General features: G+C 41.2%; 1 protein-coding gene and 1 pseudogene across 2 annotated transcripts in view; one reads left to right on the top strand and one right to left on the bottom strand.

Annotated features, from left to right (window-relative positions):
• The window catches only part of LOC139918919 (glutamate receptor ionotropic, delta-1-like), a 590452-nt gene that overhangs the window by 283565 nt on the left and 301887 nt on the right, over window positions 1-5000 (top strand). The gene's annotated exons all lie outside the window — the stretch shown is intronic.
• On the bottom strand, window positions 2028-3203 carry LOC139926839 (general transcription factor II-I repeat domain-containing protein 2 pseudogene; annotated as a pseudogene).

Here is a 5000-nt window from a genome sequence, read left to right as displayed (position 1 = left end):
AGAAAGAGAAACAAACAAACAAAGGAAGAAAAAGAGTGTGAATAAGAGAAAAGATGAAGAAAGAAATAAGAATAAAGGGAGACAGAAGCAAAAAGACAGCGATAAAAGAAATGCGAGAGAGAAAATAGAAGGGAAAGGTACAGGGAGAGAGAAGGTAAGAGAGGAAGAAAGAAACAGAGAAAGAAAGAAAGAAAGAAAGGCGGTGAGTGGGTGTGAAAGAGAGAAGAGGGAGAGAAAGAAAACATCTGGGGGATCCAGAGAGAGAGAGAGACAGAGAGGAAATTAAAGAAAGAGAAGGAGAGAGCGATTTAGCAAGGCAAATGGAGCCGCAGATTAAATTCAAATGCCAGGGCTTTTGTACGCCCTTAATCAATAACACTGAGAGAGAGAGAGAGAGAGAGAGAGAGTGGAGAAAAGAGAGAGAGAGAGAGAGAGAGAGAGATCAGGTGTGTGTTACCGTCCGGTTCACAGCGTCAGGACAGTGATCCGGCCTGGTCAGGGTCTGAATTCACTAATTATTAATCATTGTCAGGGCAGGAAATTACATTAGCAGCCCTCCCCCCTCCCTCTCTCTCTCTCTCTCTCTCTCTCTCTCTCTCTCTCTCTCTCTCTCTCTCCTCTCTCTCTCTCTCTCTCTCTCTCTCTCTCTCTCTCTCTCTCTGTGTTTCAGCAGCCAGCCAGGAGTTTAGCATAATAGAAACAGTGTTTGATGGTTGGTTAGCTGCCAAAGTGGCTGCCAGACAGAGGGAAAACTTACTCAATCTGCAGCGGGGGAAGGAGGGCTGGAGTGTCCCGCTGAAAGGACGAGTTAGTTGATTTTGTTCCTCTCTCTCTAATGAGTCTCTTCATCTCCACCCCTGTAGTTCTTGGACCCACAGACAATAGTGGCTCCGGTTTTCGTCTTTTTTTGTTTATGTGTAGCGTGAACTTTGGGTGGACAAATCTTATTCCAGTCTGTAATTTATCTGTCTCTTCTTCTTTGGTGTTGATAGCGGTTAAAGGATAAGTTTGTCCATTTTGTTCCTCTATATCTAATGAGTCTCTTCCTCCCTGTAGTTCTTGGACCCACAGACAGTATTGGCTCAATTTTTCGTCTTTTTGTTTATGTGTAGCGTATAAAAAGAGAATAAACTTGGTGGACAAATCTGATTCCAGTCTCTGTAATTCATCTGTCTCTTCTTCTTTGGTGTTGATAGCAGTTAAAGGATAAGTTTGTCCATTTTGTTCCTCTATATAACTGTAGTACTTGGACCCACAGACAATATTGGCTCAATTTTTCGTCTTTTTGTGTGTGTGTGTAGTGTAAAAAAGAGATTGAATATCAGGTGGACAAATCTGATTCTAGCCTCTGTAACTTTAGCTAAGCATGACTGACTTATCTGTCTCTTCTTCTTTGGTGTTGATAGCAGTTAAAGGATAAGTACATCCATTTTGTTCCTCTATATAATTCCTCTCTTCCTCCCTGTAGTTCTTGGACCCACAGACAATATTGGCTCCGGTTTTCGTCTTTTTTTGTTTATGTGTAGCGTATAAAAAGAGAATGAACTTTGGGTGGACAAATCTTATTCCAGTCTCTGTAATTTATCTGTCTCTTCTTCTTTGGTGTTGATAGCAGTTAAAGGATAAGTTTGTTCCTATATCTAATGAGTCTCTTCCTCCCTGTAGTTCTTGGACCCACAGACAATATTGGCTCAATTATTCGTCTTTTTGTTTATGTGTAGTGTAAAAAAGAGATTGAATATCAGGTGGACAAATCTGATTCTAGCCCAGGGGTGGGCAAACTTTTTGACTCGCGGGCCACAATGGGTTCTAAAATTTGACAGAGGGGCCGGGCCAGGAACAGATGGATGGAGTGTTTGTGTGAACTAATATAAATTACATGTAAAAGTCATTACATGAGAGGATTTGGCCTGTAACATGTAGCAAAGCATGAATATGCAAGGCTCATTGTACAAATTGTTTTCCAAAGGCATTAATTAAATTAAATTAAATTTAAATAAACACAGTAGAGAAACTCACGTTCAATTTCAGTGGGAACAGTGTTGTTGATCTCCCTTTTTTGCCAGTGCATCAAAGTCTGGAGTAAGTTTTGTTGTGGCAATTCTCAGGATAGATCCGAGGTGTTGGTCAGTTAACTTGGATCTGTGAGGGGCTTTGTTGATGTTCATGACGCTGAATGTCTGCTCACATACGTAGGTCGAGCCAAACAAAGTCAGCATCTTCTGTGCTGTCTTCCGGAGGTTTGGAAACGTGGCTTCGTTAAGTGAAGCATAAAAGTCATTCAGTTTAAGAGAGTTGAACTTCTCCTTTAAGACGGAGTCAGACTGAAGATCGATCAGTTCCAATTGCACCTCTTCTGGTGCTGTTTCAGGGTCTTGTGACAGGGGACAGGACACTAGCTGAAGTGACTTTTCAATGTTTTTAAAATCAGAGAACCGACGGCTGAATTCTCCGTGCAGGTCGTCCAGTGATTTGCTGTATTTCTTTGCATTTCGCGTTGCCTCTTTCTGCGTGGCAAGTGTGGAGAAATGAGCGAAAGATTTGTTTGCAATTTGTCTGGAGAATAAAGTTAGCTTAGATTTGAAGGCTGTAACATGTTTGTACATGTCGTGCACAAACTGATCTTTCCCCTGTAGTTTCACATTCAGCTCATTCAAGTGTGAAAATATGTCCACAGCAAACGCAAAATCACAAAGCCAGTTCTTGTCGCTTAGCTCAGGAAATTCGTCGGATTTCCCCACTGACTCCAAAAATGCGCCGATCTCCTCTTTCAGGTCCCACACTCGTTGAAACACTTTGCCCAAACTTAACCAGCGGACACGAGAGTGGTACAGTAAGTCCTGATGATCCGCATCAGTTTCCTCCAGGAACGTAATAAACTGACGATGCTGAAGTCCCCTTGCTCGTATAAAGTTGACAAGTTTTACGACTGGATTCACGACATGATTAAGCTGCAATATAGACTTACACAGCGATTCCTGATGGATGATGCAGTGAAGGAAAATAACATCCTGGTCCGGGTTTTCCTCTTTCACTTTATCCTGGATTCTTTTCAGCAGCCCAACATGTTTTCCAGTTAAATTTGGTGATCCATCCGTTGTGACATTAGCAAGTTTACTCCAAGGTAGCTTACGTCTCTCGATGGCAGCAGACACCTGGTTATACAAATCCTCTCCCCGTGTTTTTCCTTTCAAAGACTCCATGGTCAAAAACTCTTCCGTTATCTCAAAACTCTCGTTAATCCCGCGGATAAAAATTAGGAGCTGAGCAGTGTCTTTTACGTCATTACTTTCATCCAGTGCTAGTGAATATAACTTAAAGGACTCGGCTTTTTTGTTTATTTGCTTGGCTATATCTTCGTCAATCAGTTCCACACGGCGAGTCACAGTCCTGCGCGATAAACTGATTTTTTCAAACTTGCCTTGGCTCTCCGGACACAGTAGACCTGCTGTCTCTACCATGCATTCTTTTAAAAACTCGCCTTCGGAGAAAGGCTTGCTAGCTTTTGCTAATTTGAATGCCAGCAAAAAACTTGCCTTGGTGGTTGACTCTTGAATTGCAGTTTGTCGGTGAAAAAAATGTTGCTGAGTCTGTAAATTAGCCATCAACCTCTGAGCCGTAGCCGTCCGTTCTTGTGTTGACTGCTTGCTAGCATAGTTAGCATGCTTCGTAGCAAAGTGACGGCTGATATTGTACTCTTTGAAAACCGCGACAGTTTCTTGGCATATCAGGCATACAGCCTTTGACTGGATTTCAGTGAAAAAATATTTTGTTGTCCACTCCGTATTAAACACTCGGCACTCACTATCCACTTTTCTTTTCTTTGATAAGCTCATTTTTACAGAAGGGCTCACAGAGCAAAGTTAAAAACAGAAGAAGTAATGGTGCCTTCAAGTGTTATGGTAAAGATGATCCTTTCCACTTGTAAACTGGTAATTACAAGTGCGTTGTGTGTTGTGTTCAGGTGCAATTTTCAAGTCGGTTTTTGGTATTTACCATAATTACCAGAGCACATGAAGATACAAAAATATACCACACGCCAACAAGGTGAATGTGTCTGAAGTGTGCCGATCTTTTTTTTTTTATTATTATTATTTTTTTAAATATAATTTGGACAAGTTCGGCGGGCCGGATTAAAAAGCTCAACGGGCCGTATATGGCCCGCGGGCCGTAGTTTGCCCATGTCTGTTCTAGCCTCTGTAACTTTAGCTAAGCATGACTGACTTATCTGTCTCTTCTTCTTTGGTGTTCATAGCAGTTAAAGGATAAGTACGTCCATTTTGTTCCTATATCTAATTCCTCTCTTCCTCCCTGTAGTTCTTGGACCTACAGACAATATTGGCTCCGGTTTTCGTCTTTTTTTGTTTATGTGTAGCATATAAAAAGAGAATGAACTTTGGGTGGACAAATCTCATTCCAGTCTCTGTAATTTATCTGTCTCTTCTTCTTTGGTGTCGATAGCAGTTAAAAGATGAGTTTGTCCATTTTGTTCCTATATCTAATGAGTCTCTTCCTCCCTGTAGTTCTTGGACCCACAGACACTATTGGCTCAATTATTCATCTTTTTGTTTATGTGTAGTGTAAAAAAGAGATTGAATATCAGGTGGACAAATCTGATTCTAGCCTCTGTAACTTTAGCTAAGCATGACTGATTTATCTGTCTCTTCTTCTTTGGTGTTCATAGCAGTTAAAGGATAAGTACATCCATTTTGTTCCTCTATATAATTCCTCTCTTCCTCCCTGTAGTTCTTGGACCCACAGACAACATTGGCTCTGGTTTTCGTCTTTTTTTGTTTATGTGTAGCGTCCCCAAGCATGACAACAGATAAGACACTTACAGACAAAACAACCAAATGATATTAAAATCAGAAAATATAACTAACAATATCCTTTCTCACAAACATATTACTATACATTAGGGCTGAACAATCAGTCGAAATCCCATCGAAATCGCAACATGGCCCACCGCAACCCCCAAATCGCAGGAGGCGCAACACCCG

Source organism: Centroberyx gerrardi, chromosome 20 (assembly GCF_048128805.1).
Source record: "Centroberyx gerrardi isolate f3 chromosome 20, fCenGer3.hap1.cur.20231027, whole genome shotgun sequence".
NCBI lineage: Eukaryota > Metazoa > Chordata > Actinopteri > Beryciformes > Berycidae > Centroberyx > Centroberyx gerrardi.
The sequence above is the reverse complement of the archived record's forward strand: the minus strand, read 5'-3'. Positions and strand labels throughout refer to the sequence as shown.